This window comes from Gadus chalcogrammus, chromosome 4 (assembly GCF_026213295.1).
Source record: "Gadus chalcogrammus isolate NIFS_2021 chromosome 4, NIFS_Gcha_1.0, whole genome shotgun sequence".
Taxonomy (NCBI): Eukaryota; Metazoa; Chordata; class Actinopteri; order Gadiformes; family Gadidae; genus Gadus; species Gadus chalcogrammus.
The window spans coordinates 16,857,036-16,873,374 of NC_079415.1; positions in this window are offsets into that span (position 1 = coordinate 16,857,036).

Below are 16,339 nucleotides of genomic sequence, written 5' to 3' on the forward strand. Positions count from 1 at the left end.
TCAATTAAAGGCAACTCTCGTAGTCGTGCGGTGTATGGGGCGCGAGAGTTGTACAACTGCCTAACCTGGGCTCCCGTCTCATCCATCTCGTGCTGCTCGCCACAATACTATGCTTGATACTATGATTAAATTATGGATCGGAAATGGGGCATATCCCCCAACAATCATGTCTATGTGGCTATAAGTCAATGAACCATCTGGATGAATCAATCTGCCTCAACCTGGTCTGTTTTTTTTTCTGTTATACTTGAATATGTTCGTGCTGTATTTTAATACAGAGCTTCTGAACTAAATCACCAATTAGCGTACAACTCAAACTCAACTCAATGTATCCGCTCACTGGGTCTATTTTACAGCAGGTGAAATACAAATTTCTTCTAAATCGACCGGTCCTATCCTGTTACATACTGATAATCTTCTAATTGGGACATGTCGTCCAGCAAAACATTTGATTTAATTTTAGAGCCCATGATCATGGGAAAGTACAGGCAGCAAAGTTACCAAGGATACATTCAGTGAGAAAATGGGTAAACAAGATTCTTATGGGAAACGTTTGCATTGTGGGCAGGGAATACAAAGGACAATTTAGGATTGGCTGGAGAGGCAAAGTTAATCTGCCATACACTATTGGGGAAGTGGAAATCTGCAAGTCTGCAAGTCTGCAAGTCTGCAAGTCTGCAAGTCTGCAAGTCTGCAAGTCTGCAAGTCTGCAAATCTGCAAGTCTGCAAGTCTGCAAGCAAAGGCCGCAACAGTTAAAGGAATCTACAGAACAAAGAAGTAAGTCGATTGGCATGGCCTTAGTATCAGACTTTGTGGCTACAGTGGGAATGCAAATGTCAATAGTAATTATATAAACAAGGTTAATATAATTTGTACATAATTGTACATATATATATCGCCATAAGAAGAAAATAACATTGCTAATTTAAAACTGATTCCAAGCTATCCTGCACTTGGATCTGGTGATACTATGGATGCTGGTCATGCAGAATTCAAATCTAGCCCTTCAGTATTGATTGTCCTAAGCTGTGATTGTTCTGAGCATCACTCCAGAGTCACTTTGAATAAATGTGAATGCACGCACAGTAATGAGAGTCATTGCCAACTATACACATTGTAAAGTGTATGGATTTACGGGTCTAATGCCCATAGACCATCTATCAGCATAATCAGCATATAAGTAAATCCAGCTTGGCTGAGTTGGTCGATCTCTCAAAACAACAAGCATACTTAATACACTTCATCCCCATCCGGATCGGGGTCAGAGCTTCAACAAGGATCACTCGGTAAAGAAAATCATACTTTAGATAAATTGTGCATGCCGTACTCTCATTTTCAAGGTTTCTTCTTTTACACTTTTAAGCAAAGTGGTGCTTTATGAAAAATGCAGACATTGCTATAGAACATAATATGTTTAAAAAGCGATTAATAGTGTTTGTCCATAGTTGACATGTTTTTTCTATCGGTAATGTATTTGTCAGTGTATAAAGTCCTTAAAACTGATGCTATTAAAAAGCTGGACAAGCTTTTGATCAGGCGTTTAGGGAATTGCAGAAATGTTGTTTCCATCTGTCAGTGTTAATGTTTTCATGGTTGGTTCTGCAATTTTGCAATAAATCCACAAAGTTAAAAATATGCAGCAGAATGGTAGCAAGGAAGCAATGGCGAATATACAAAGCATGGGGAGGCATTACACCAAAAAAAAAACCAGTAAGTACCTAAATAGTCATTTTGAATAGAAAATAAAATATAATAATTGTGTGTAATTTAAAACTGAACTCACCTTTAACATACCGGTCTGCTTGTTTCACAGTTGGTTAATATCTAACAGAAAGTGAGTAAATCGATGTGATGGGTGACTTTAAATAGCTTCAGTCACGCTACATCATGGCCTTTGGCGATTAGCTAAACGTGCTGGCCCGGCTTTAGGTGGAAACACCTGACCTTTGTCTGGTCTGCAGTTTACCAAGCCTCTTTCCCCCTCTAAAACAATCAGATTACAGCAAACACAGATTACAATCTGGTTTTCTCTAACCGATGTCATCCGCAAGTCCTCAACCAATTTTCATGTTAACATTTTGGCGACGGATGCGAATGTAAGAGGGGGCTTAACCTAATCCTCTCTTCATAAGGAAGGGGGTCTACTCTACGCCCTCCGACCCTGGTCCCCCCTTACCCTGCTCTGAGTATTGAGGTGTGGATTTAGCTGCAGTGTCTCATACACAGCTCAGCTTCGAGGAGGTCACCCATATGGTGGGCCGTTGAGCCGGAGGGGAGGTAGAACGGTGCCGGCCTTGGATTGGGCTTCAGATGGTGGTGGCACTGCACTATTGGAGCACTTTCTAACCACTCTCCACTCAAAGTGCTTAACAATTAGTGGCTCACACATCACCTATACATACACCCATTCATGCACACATGCATCCACTTTCAGATGGAGTCATTGACCATGATTCAAGGCAGCAGCCCACTCATCTGTAAGCAGTTGTGGGTAAGGTGTGTCACGCTTAGAGACCCCCTCGTCCTTAGCTAGGAGGAGCCATTGATCGAACAAGCAAACTTCAGGTTCCAATGCGACATGATCTACCTCCTGTTTCACTGCCGCCCCAGCGAGATATCTACACTTTTCTTTTTTCCTTTGCTTTAAGATGTCTGCAGCCTAGCGTGTGGGCATCCTATAGATCAGGGCAATAAGTGACAACCCCTTCCTGCTCCCTAATGACGTGTGTCTCAATTCACTGTCGCTTCCGATAAAAGTGTCAGCTGAAAATTAAAGAGAGTGGTGAGAGGCTGGTGATAGAATAGAGGCCTACCCAGAAGCACTCCATACAGATGTCCAGACTCCCACACCATCCCCACACTAGCACTGCAGGCGCGCTGTAAAATAATCCCGTGTAAACCCTGTCTGTTGCATCCAACTCCTCCCATATATCTATCTGTGGGCATCACACACTCCTCATTAGCATAAAAAACTAAACTACTCTATGCAAATAGGGCGATCTCAAGTGCTGCAATGCCACTCACAACCTGCTCCCAGCAGTCACCAGGATGCACTGCAGGGCCATTTCCCAAGATGCACCGCAGGGCCATTTCCCAAGTGTTCACTGTGATGACAGGAATCCCAAAGAGGAGCTTGCCGTTTCATTATGTCTTGTGCGCTGATTCTAATGCTAGTTTTGATGGCATATTACCATCATTGTTTAATTAGATATTAGAATTAAACGATGAGATGGAGGGGCACAGACTTAACCTTTTGAAATGTGGAGGCTAATTAGGCAACTTTTGCTCGAGGTAATGAGCGGTATCACAGTCGCCGCGGTGTCCTCAAGAGTTAGCGGAGCCGTGCTGGCCATTTGAAGGTCAGACAGATCATTATAATGTGATTATAGGAGATCTGAAAGCTTTTTACTTCCTTGTGTGTGGAGAACGACCACATGAGTCAACTTTTAAAAGACCATTCCATACTTTCCATACTTTGTTTTTATTTATGTGGACCCACAAGATGCTATCACTCTTTCTTTTTCCATTTGGAAAAATAGAAATACACACACACACCATTCTCACACACATAAATTCCATGTACACACCTCGGCTGACACACAGTTGGTAAACGTATTTAGCAATTATAACGCAGTGTCAGATAAATAGTGAACAAGCAATTTTTTTGGACAATCTCCCCTCGGTGAAAAAGGATATTTGCGACGTGCGAGAGCCAGCCAGCAGCGGCGGGAAAGCATTATGTTTGAGCTGCTGTCTGTATGCGGAGCTCCTTCGGTGGGCACAGAGACAAATTGTGTTGGAGAAGCTATGAATTGACCCAAAACGGAGCAGTAAATCTGCGGTGGCTGGTTACTGTGATAGCAGAACAGGGTGTGAAGTTTACCAATAATTCAGTTGTTCACACTAATGTACTGCTGAAGCCCTTTATTACAGCGACATTCCAGCATCCTGCTGAATCCCTCTTTCCTTCTGGAGAGTTATGGTTCTATTGCTTTATTAATAAGTATGCAGGGATTTAAGACCAACTTGCAAATGAAAAAAATGTCACGAGTGAACTTTCATTGAAATATACCTATTTAGTAACTGTTTGATTATTTATTTGCTTGGTGGTTATGTAGCCCAACTTTATTTGCAGTATCTATTTGCCGAGTATCTTTTCAATTGATCCCTGGGATGCAAAACATAATCAGTGGTTAAAATAATGTGCACATCAACCCCCATGAAAAAGTGAGATGTGCAATGCAAACACCATAATTTGTCTTCTGTTGAAAACATTAAAACATCCTACACAATCTATAATAGGATCTGTATTACATTCCTATCAAAGAGTTCTCTTAATTTAGTTAATTTCGATTTAATTATAGGTGGGCTTTGTTTTAATTGGTCTCAGAATCCTACTATGTCGAGCCACAAATAGACTAACTGAGAGAATAACTGACCAACAAATTTGTAATATGTTTTGTATTTGCCTAACAATATAAATCAACATTCCAATTAGGGACAGGAAAGGGTTCCACTAAATCATCACTCACACACACAACCTATGCATTGACCGTCTCTCATAGTGATCCTGTCTCACCAACACGGCGATCAGCACCAGATGACCACAACATGACCTCATCCTATGGATTTGTTTGAATCAAACACCTGACACTTTTGGTATATAAGTATTCAAGAGCCTGAACTCAAATGGAGAGAGAGAGAGAGAGAGAGAGAGAGAGAGAGAGAGAGAGAGAGAGAGAGAGAGAGAGATACTGCATTTTGCTGTAACACCCTGCAGGATCCTCTTCATCACCAAGGGCAACCATAAACCTCCATAGGCAGTATCTAACGAACAAGAGTGGCTCAAGTGATATTAAATTAACCAATCAAAACACAGATTATTACCTAGGCATTATTAATAATGCCTATTACCCGGGATCAGGGTTGTGCAATGAATGTATATTTGACATTTTTTCCATAGCGCTCTGTATTGAAAACCAATTAACCTTTTGAGAGCCGCTCTGCTGGAAGCACAGACCTGTAGGAACGTGTCGTTTCAGCGATCAGTCCGTCCAACCATGAGGCTCAGTCAGAACCAGATGCAGTCCATGCGTGCGGGGCAGACGTACACACTTCCACACAAGTGAGCATACACACTTCCACACAATTGCTGACACACACACACACACACACAGATAGACACAAACACGGAAACAGACATACACACACAGACACAGACAAATAGACATAAACAGACACACACAAAGAAACACAGACACACACACATAAACACACACACACACACAGACACACACACATTAGCATGAACACACTATGAGATTTGGATTCCCGCTTAAGCATCACCACAGTGTTGAGCATTGCTGCGTGTGTATGTAGGTCAGAAAAACTATGTGGACCAAATATACAACATTGATTTTCTCAATTTTTGGGAAAAATAAATCCTGATGTTTGGCTGCAGCAGCGCAGGTCGCATGCTGCCTCCTCCTACAACTCACAGCACTTCACTTGTACTTCTGACTACACTTCACATGGTCGCTCTCTCCGTCGGAGCCTCCAAAACACTATTATTACCTGCTGCTTTCGCCCATACCGGAGACGTAACAACCACAAGGGACCAACCACAGCTGGGAAACGGATGGGTAAAAACAAAACAACAAGAGAAACAAGAAATAGAACAATATCATTTTGGTGAGATAGAGAGAGAGAGAGAGAGAGAGAGAGAGAGAGAGAGAGAGAGAGAGAGAGAGAGAGAGAGAGAGAGAGAGAGAGATATGGAAGAAAACAAAACGTGTTTTCTTACCTGACAAGGAGTCAGAAGACCCACTGCCATGCCTCTGCATCTTGACCGCGGGAGGTCTCTCTACTGATGTGTGTTTGTGTGTGTGTGTGTGTGTGTGTGTGTGTGTGTGTAGAAACGCTGCAGGAGAGACACAGCCCGCTTGGCTGTGTATGTATGTGTGATGGGATGACGGAGCCCCTGCGTCGCGCCACTACGGAGTAAAAGTGAGCGGGCGAAGGAGCGAGCGAGAGTCACACACAGGAGAGAGAGAGAGAGAGAGAGAGAGAGAGAGAGAGAGAGAGAGAGAGAGAGAGAGAGAGAGAGAGAGAGAGAGAGTCACACACAGGAGAGAGAGAGTGAGCGAGAGAACTAGAGTGTCACGGACAGGAGAGAGAGAGTGAGAGTAACATATGGGAGAGGAAAGAATGAGAAACCAGTGTTCTTCTCACACACTCCACCTTTCCCTTCTCATCACGGTTGAGTGTGTTTATAATACATCATTTATATGCAGATACATATTGATGTAGTAGTGTGTTTCTGAGAGCCCAACGTGTCCACTCAGTTGGTCCAGCGGACGGGGGTGGACGAGGGGGGTGGACGGGGGGGTTCAGCAGGAGCTGGGCGGGGCTTGGAGACGTTGAGGGAGGGGAAGGGGAGGAGAATGAAGGAGGAGGAGGAGGAAGGAGGAGGAGGAAGGAGAGATGAAAAGCAATCAGCTTTAATGCAGTCGTACAGTCCAAGGCGCCGGGCCATTACTCTCGCTCTGCTGTCGTCCACGTAACCTTGCAGCTCCGGCTGCATGCTGCATGCCCCATAGGGGCTGGGGGGCTCTCTGCTGTGTGTGTGCGTGATCGTCTGTCGATGCATTAATAGATAGACCGCCTTTTAAATGGTTCACATTAGAGTAGCATCCGCACCGTGAGAACATGTGAATGTGTGCGGCACATACAGATGAGCCTCATGTGTGTTGCAGGAGCCTGAGGTGTGTGTTTGATTTGTGTTTATGTCCGGATTTTTGGGAGAGGTTGGTGAAGACGATGGAGAATACTACTGACATTGAAGCATATAATGAATATATTTAATATATGATATCATGATCTATATTAACTTCTATGTATTGATGAAAATGTGCAGAGGAGAGTTTCACAATCACATAAAATACTGAAACAGCCGTTTCAGATGTATAAATAGTTGATGTACTGCTATATTCAGTCATCTTGTAATCAATGATAAAGTATTGTATCATAAGCACCCTGCTCCCTCGTATTTCAGTCCAGTGTACTGTTGATACAAATGATGGCAGATGCTGTATGGCTTCCTGCCAGCACCACCAGTACATCTGATCTTTCCCCTGACTAAGGTTAGTTAGTCATCATTGTCGCAGCTTCAGGCTGCCTCCTCCAAGCGTCACCCTGTGGAGCCTTTAACCTGTTAAAAGGGTTCACACGGGAGAACATGTTTGCTAAAAGCTTCAGAGTAATAGAAACAACGATGTTAGCAAAGTCTTCAGGAATGGAGGAGAAATAAGGTGCACATTTTTCTCATTTCAATCAGAAAGCAGTTTGTTTCTATATATGGTCTGGGTATCAATCAGTACATTAATTACCTGTTCTAGTTTATTCCATTAGCTCTCTTTACAAACCGATGCTTCCCCCCCATGTTCTCTCTAGCACGTTTCACTTCCTGTCGCCCACTGGTGACTCAAAGGGTGTGGCTGCAGAAGGGGGCGGACTACCGGTCAAGCTGATTAATGGGGCCCTGGTCATTCTAGTAACTTCCGTTGTTACCCTGAACAAAGATGTTCAGAAGTCGTCTTCAATTCTTTCCTTTGCATAATCTTAAACACAAACATAATGTATTACTGGTATGATGCTGGGCACAGTAATGGAAGAGGTGAACGGAATATATCGGCAATAAGGTGCTATGTTCCATTTGTTTGGGTTTAAGATTATTTTATTTTGCATTATCTTAAACACAAACATATTGTATTACTGTTATGATGCGGGCGTAATAATGGAAGAGGTGAATGGAATATAATGCCAATAAGGTGATCAAACACTCTGTTGTCAGGTTTTATATTTATGACCGTTGGCAATGGTCTGTATTTAAGTCAGACCTTAAAGCTGACATATTATACCACCAGGTGTGGTTTTTATTAACGTGGTGGTTTAATATGTCACCTTTAAGCAGTCGCCCAAATCAAACTTTAGATATAGCATTATCTGAAGCCTGATGGCAGACAAGTTGTGATTGAAGTGTTCCACTTACTTTTGCTTCATATGTGTTTTGACCAATGATATGACCGACCAGCAAACACACACTTGACCAGTACTAGTAAACCTTCCTCGATGGTAAGACAAGCTACAACCTCCTGTCGCGCCACTGACTTTCTTAGGAAAAGAGTCTGTAAAGGTCTCAAATCAACACTGCTTACACTAGCCACTGTGGGAATACAACTTACTAACATATCACCAAAAAAAAACGTACTAACATATCCTTATGAAAGCTTCATTATTCAATATCAACAAACATTTCCATACCCCTTTGGTCGTTCAATAATTTTGAATTGTAAAAAACCTAACAAATCTGGTAAGCATCGGTAAGTGTCATGAGATGTTTCCTCGATCACAATTAGAAAGAGAAAACAACGTCTACATCATAACCATCGCTGTGATGCTTTCCAGTTGAAGCGGACACGCCTTCTCTGTATGGCGATAACATGCAGGGAAAACGGTACAAAAGGCTGCTGTTGCCACAGCAACGCCGGCCCATACGAGAAGGCATTGAGCGTCCGAGCTGGAAGAACACAACAGGCTGGGGGGATCATAGGAAATCTCTTCTTGTCTGTCTGTGGAAGCTTTATCTGGGACCAAGGTGTCTATGGTGGGCCAGTGGATTTGTGTGTGTGTTGAATGCGTTAAGACACACTCTTAATAAAGTAAGGACTGGGCAGAAATTGTTGGCTTGGATATTAAGAATAGACAGTGTGTGTTGTAAACGTTCACATATATACACAATCCACCTGGTGGCATCACTAAGCAGGACACCTTCAACCCCCCGCACTGATTGATGACATCATGTCGGCCTCTCTAACATCAACATTGAAATCCAAATTGCTTTGGATGAAAGGGCCTGATCATTTCTTAAACATTTCTTATCCAATATTTTAACCGATGATGGGTATGTGTTGTGTGTGTGTGTGTGTGTGTGTGTGTGTGTGTGTGTGTGTGTGTGTGCGTGTGTGTGTGTGTGTGCATGCATGTGTGCGTGTGCGTGTGTGACCCAGATGGATGTGTCTGCGGCTTTAAGGCAGGAGACACAGGATTGACACGCAATCCATAACTTCCTGATTACAAGTCTTTGACACACTTATCCCAGATACGCTGGCCTGTTCTCCTCTGGCTGATGGATCACCACTTACACGTGCCATGCACACACACGCACACGCAGGCATGCACACACACACACACACACACACACACACACACACACACACACACACACACACACAAACACACACACACGAACACACACAGAAACACAGAAACACACACACCTACGGTTGTACATATCGACACACACACACACACACACACACACACACACACACACACACACACACACACACACACACACACACACACACACACACACACACACACACACACACACACACACACACACACACACACACACACACACGTTCTGTAGAGCGAGGTATCAAAAGAAAGAGCTCCTGGATAAATTGTAAGGAGGTTGAGATGCCAGAGACAGGACTGAGCTTAAAGAAGAATCAAGGAGAACAAAATACATAGGAAAACTAGTAATAGTTAATGCTAGTATAGTATTGTCTATGTCTAATATTACTGATACACTACCACTATCACTACTGCTGATACATTGAGACGATTCATATTTCCTACCCAGTAGGATATTCCCAGACATATGATGTTGTTTTCTATTCAACACACCAGTATAATGATGGATCTACTGTAAAATTCTTGAAGGTATTAATTAGTGTACTCCATTCAAATGTGAACACTTGGTATTCCTTGCAGTACTACTGGCTAAGAGGCCAACGCATGACCTGATTGTCAATGCGTCATTAATCCGAACAAGCTATTTCGTCCGGAGCATTGAAAGCGTTTCATTCGACTAACACACCCTCACTCCTCTCCTCTCTCCAACAGAGACGCCCTAAGATGGACGCTAGCGAGCCATGACTGCAGGGTCACAACCAGGGCCCCATTCAACCAGGGCTGCTCGTGCTGGGCTGGAAGTACAAACGGGTCGATATGTTTACCTGATTTAGGGCAGGGAGAGGCGGCCCCAACTCAATGTTCTCTATTAGGCTCCATGAGGTGAACGCCACTGGTCTGATTTATCGCTGTGATTCTGACTTCACCCACTCGGCCCCTTATTTCTTCTGGTGCCCAGCTATTGGCTGATCACTAAATCCTTCTCTTGGAGTCAAAAGGAGAGCCGGTTTGAACAAAAAAGGGTTTATTCAGTAATATTTAGCCAAATCGATCCACCGCTAGAGTATAAGAACTTCAAACGACTATTTAATATTCCACCTTTTCTTTAAATCTCCAAAGTTGTTTGACGATACAGGTTCCTGTCATTTTAAATCTATCTGGAGTGATCTGGTTCGATGATGAGTGGGGTGAACACCGAAACGCCCTCACATAAAAAAGGTTTTATGTGAGCCGAATGGGAAGTTTAAATTTGACGGTTGGACAATGTACAAACATAAATATGACTGGAGGAGTTTCAACAGGCCTTTATAAACTCTGGGTGAGCAGAAGGAAATCCAAGTCAATGATCAACATCGGAGTGTCCTAAAAAATATTCTGTTAAAATCTTCATCTTGTCTAAATGATCTTCATATTATAACATTGTTTTTTATTAACTTATTGTATCCCTACAAAGATGGAAAAAAAAAAACAGTTACTTGCTTTAGCCTGTATTAAAGATCTCTCTCAGTTATAGGGCCACAAAACAATGGACAAACGTTCAAACGCAGGCCAAAGAAGATGTATTCCAATACTGTCATAGCCATGTGCCATCACTTTTGAAATTCAACGGTTTAAAAATAAGTGCTATTTCATTTCAGAGGACGATAGGATAAAATTTAATGGAGGATAACTGGAATGTGATTGGCTGAGGATTGGGATTGTAAAAGTGCAGTCATCTGAGAGTTACTGGAGGATCAGGCCTGTGACGGAGCGAGGAAGACCTGGGTGGAGAGCGAGGAAGATGAGAGTAAAGAGCGAGGAAGATGTTAAATCTACTCAGCTGAAGCAAAGGGAAATGAAATGCACCTGGTACACACATGCACACGCACACTCACACACACACACACACACACACACACACACACACACGTATCCATGTAACAAACACATGCACATTTAAACACACACACACACACACACACACACACACACACACACACACACACACACACACACACACACACACACACACACACACACACATCATTGCACAAACCTGCACACTCATAATCATTCACATCAATGCGCACAGACACACACATCGATGCACACATACAAGCACACATGCATGACCAAACACACACATCGATGCACACACACACACACAAACACACACATATATCGATCAATGCAGACACACACAAACACACACAAGGTCAAGAGAAAAAAGTAATCTCCCCCACTATCTAGTAACAATTTAAAGTGCGATCCGAGCTGGTGCGGGCTGGCTTTCCATTTGACCTTCCTGTGATCCATGACGTGGCATTACCATTCTTTGGTTCACAGATCTGACCCCCTACTGAAAAGTCTTAGAGAGCCCATTCTAGCGAATCTGGTCCCACTAACCCATGTATACACAGAATAACGATGAGCCAATGCCTCTCATGCAAACAGAAAACTCTCTTTCTCATGATTTAGTCTTTGGTAGAGATTAGGAAGGAGACTGTGGCAGCAGGGGTTGTATCATGCTGTATTACTCTATAAAGGCTATTATATGGTTGTCTAAAATATGTACTGTGTTAATAACAATAGATAGGGTTGAATAGTCATAACTCATGACACTATAAATGTGTTACCTAACTAATCAAGCTGTATGAGGTATACATCTCCATAGAGCTTCATTACTAGGTTATGAAGGAGTCTGTATAATATGTTTAATAAAATGTCCTTACATCTGCAGAGATAATTAGTTTGAGATTTATCATTCATCAACAGCAGGCAACTGAACAGCCACTGTTCAGAAATTGACTCTCACCCTCAAGTGACAGTGAAGACGTTCATGTCTTCCACATTATAGGTGCTTCTCTGGGTGCTTCCCTTCTGTTAAAATCAAACACTTTTTTCTATATATCTAGGACAATAATATTACAGTTGATCAGCATTCGATCAGATTATTAGAAATGTTTTGAAAATCACACCATTCTGCCACCGCACACAATCTATTTATCTTTACAAAAGTAGATTAGTAAATAAATCCATTGGTGGACCATGGTTGCGTACTACCAGTCAGGGGTGGATCAGACCAGCATGGGGTGGGTCAAACTGGTCAGGGGAGGGGGGTTTAGACCAGCCAGGGGTGAGTCAGACCAGCCTGGGGTGGGACAGACCAGCCTGGGGTGGGACAGACCAGCCTGGGGTGGAGGGGAAGGGATTTGAGGGATGGACAGACAGCTCTGCAGCCGATCCTGGCAGTCTGAAGACAAAGGGAGGACCTTATCGATCCACCTGCTATACAGTGTGTGTGTGTGTGTGTGTGTGTGTGTGTGTGTGTGTGTCTGCTTATGTGTGTGTGTGTGTGTGTGTGTGTGGCTACCTGATCAAATAAAGATTACAAAGAAAATAACAATAGTAAATAGTATAGTAAATAGAGTAAGTGTGTGTGTGTGTGTGTGGGCGTGTGTGTTTGTGTTTCTTTGTGTGTGTGTGTGTGTGTGTGTGTGTGTGTGTGTGTGTGTGTGTGTGTGTGTGTGTGTGTGTGTGTGTGTGTGTGTGTGTGTGTGTGTGTGTGTGTGTGTGTGTGTGTGTGTGTGTGTGTGTGTGCGTAGCAGCACCTGATGCAGCAGCAACTGATGGGGCAGGGTAGGGAGGCCTTCAGATTCACACACACACACACACACACACATACAGAAGAGGTATGCACAAATACACAGATACACAGACTAGCATGCATGCACATCCACACAGACACACCCTTGCATGCACGCACACACACACACACACACACACACACAGACACACATGCACACACACACACACACACACACACACACACACAGAAGAGTTAGGCACAAACACACACACACACACACACACACACACACACACACACACACACACATACGTGCATGCAAACACACTTGCACACACACACACTTAGATGCATGCACATCGACATAGAAACAAAAACACACACTTGAATGCATGCACAGACCCACACAAAGAGACACACACACACACACACACAGACAGACAGACAGATAGACAAACACACACACACACAGAAAAGAGTTAGGCACACACACACACACACACACACACACACACACACACACACACACACACACACACACACACACACACACACACACACACACACACAGAAGAGTTAGGCACAAACACACACACACACACACACACACACACACACACACACACACACACACATACGTGCATGCAAACACACATGCACACACACCCAGAAAAGAGTTAGGCACACACACACACACACACACACACACACACACACACACACACACACACACACACACACACACACACACACACACACACATACGTGCATGCAAACACACATGCACACACACCCAGAAAAGAGTTAGGCACACACACACACACACACACACACACACACACACACACACACACACACACACACACACACACACACACACACACACACACACACACACACACACACACACACACACACACACACACACAGAAACCTTCTAACCGACGTTCAGACATTGATTGCGTATTAAACCTCTAATTCGATTCTGCCCTCTTTTGCCATCTCATTTGAAGCACAGAAGAACGGCTCAATGCAAGTATTGATGCCAATCAACCCTCTCAATACTCTACTTAGATCAAATCACATTGAATCCGATCCAATATAAACACTCTCCAACCCTCCCCTGTTCCCAGAGTACTTATTCCCCTCTAGCAGGTTCACATGGCTTTCACACGGTCCACGTGTGAAAGACATCCACGTCCTCTGTCAACCCCCAGAACCTACCCGGGGCCTCCTGCTCCCACAGACGCCCCCCTCGCTGCTGCTGCAGGAACCCGAAGTGGTCCAGGCAGGGCACGGGTCCCTCCAGCCCCCGGACCAGCTCCTGGCCCCTCTGGAACCAGTGGAGGAGGGAGCCCAGGGCGCTGGGGCCGGTCAACATGGCCCCGGGCCCAGTGACCCTCAGTATCAAGGGGGAGCCCAGGGGAGCCCTCCAGGGCCCCCCGGAGGGCTCTTTGGTATGTTTTACCAAAGTTAAAATTATATTGTATTAGTAGTATTATTCAGTTGGGAAGGTACCGGTACTCAATTCATTTTTACTCTATATTGATGAATATCTTTTTTTAAATCTTTCTATATTGTTCGTTTTTTTGTGTACTTTTATTTTCCTTTTTTGGGATTTATACTGGCTAATTTGTTGTTTTTATTACATAGATGCCGTGTGGTTTGTCTTACGAATTAAACTGCTCGGAACCACCCTGTGCATTTCATAACTAAAACTCTTGAGGTTAGGGTTAGGGTTAGTGAGTCTTGACATGACCGCAAACATTTGTATTTTAGGAGCTGAGGCGGGTTCTGAGATCGGCAGGAACACTGTAACCTGGGAAACCTTGATGGCTGAACCAGCTAACTAGCACCGATGGTATGACCTGTTCAATCCCCCTCCAGCATCGGAAGACATCTCCAGACGGGGAACTTCCCCTCCACCGTCTTGTGTTGACAAGTCGGTTGTGTGGTTGGTTTGGTGCGTATTACGTGTTGCCTGTCACTCACTCTGTTGTGATGCACGTGTCTGCATATATTAGTATGCACGTGGCAACCACTCATGAAAAATAAACGCTGGCCTTGTTTCCCCGATTCCTATCTGCTACTCTGCACTCTGCAATGGCCATTATACGCTTTCATTGGTCTCAGCCTCACGTTGGATACAAGCGCGAAGAAGGCTTCATTCCTAATACAAAATGGAAGACGGTACGCTTACTAGGGGCGCCAGTGAGATCATCGACATGGGCAAGTGTTTGATCGCCACCTGCACCACAGAGACACACATCCACTGCATAGGTTCTTTGTTGTTCACAGAGGATACAGTACATGGAATGGCTCTAGGCAAGTCTGTCTGCTGCGTGAGAGTGTAGTGCATGGATATATTGTGTGTTTATGTGTGTCACCCATACAGGCGAGTGGTCATCTTTACGGTATCCATCGTTGACCTTTCCCTTAGCCTCCTGTGCCTAATTGTCCCAGCACGCAGGGGAAGAGCCTCGGGGTACCGGGTGGCGTAATCTACTAGCACCAGGATATAGCGGTGTCCCCGGCTGGTCTTGGGAAGGGGCCCCACGATGTCCAAGGCTATACGGTCAAAGGGTATGTCAATGATGGGCATAGGAATGAGGGGGTTTCGGGCGGTGGACCGGGGGGCTACCCGCTGGCACTCGGGGCACCCCTGGCAGTGGCGCTCAACATCCCTCTTAACGCCCGGCCAATAGAACCTGGCCAGGATCCGCTCCCGGGTCTTGTCCATGCCCAGGTGGGCCCCCAGGAGGTGGGTGTGGGCCATAAAGAGCACCTTGCTAACGTAGGGACGGGGCACCACTAGCTGCTTCCTGACTCCCGCCTCCCCGGTGGCTACTCGGTACAACAGACCCCCCCTGGTGCTGAAGTGTGGGTGTGGTGTATGACTCACCGAGTCTCGGGCCTGCTCGTCGTGGACCAGGACGTGGCTCCAGGCGTGCCTTACCCCCCCCTGGTAAGGGCCATTGTCCCAGCTAAATTCAGCTGAAGTACACACACACACACACACAGACACACACACTCTTGTCTATGTCTATCTGTCTTTGTACCAGATAAATCAAAGGTGACACAATGATGCAATAGGAGGAAAGGACCACAGAGGAATGGTGAGAGAGAGAGAGAGAGAGAGAGAGAGAGAGAGAGAGAGAGAGAGAGAGAGAGAGAGAGAGAGAGAGAGAGAGATGCTGTAGGTTTTGATGCCTGTTTCGGTGGAGGAAGCCGGGTAGATGGGAGCGTCACGATGGTGGTAGGGGTCCGAACAACCGCCAGTACACCAGTCCTGGTCTCAGGAACCGTCTGACAGGGAAGAGGAGGGGGACGAAGACCCCCACAGTCCAGAGTCTTTGCCCCGGTCCATCTCCTCCACGGGGGGATGAGGGGTTGGGATGGGAGGGGATCCTCTGGCCGGGCTCCAGGCTGCGGTCGGCCCCGGCCTCTGGCATGGTGCTGACCCGTCAGCAGTGCCTGCTGCTCCCTGCCTGGCAGACCCCGCCGCCTGG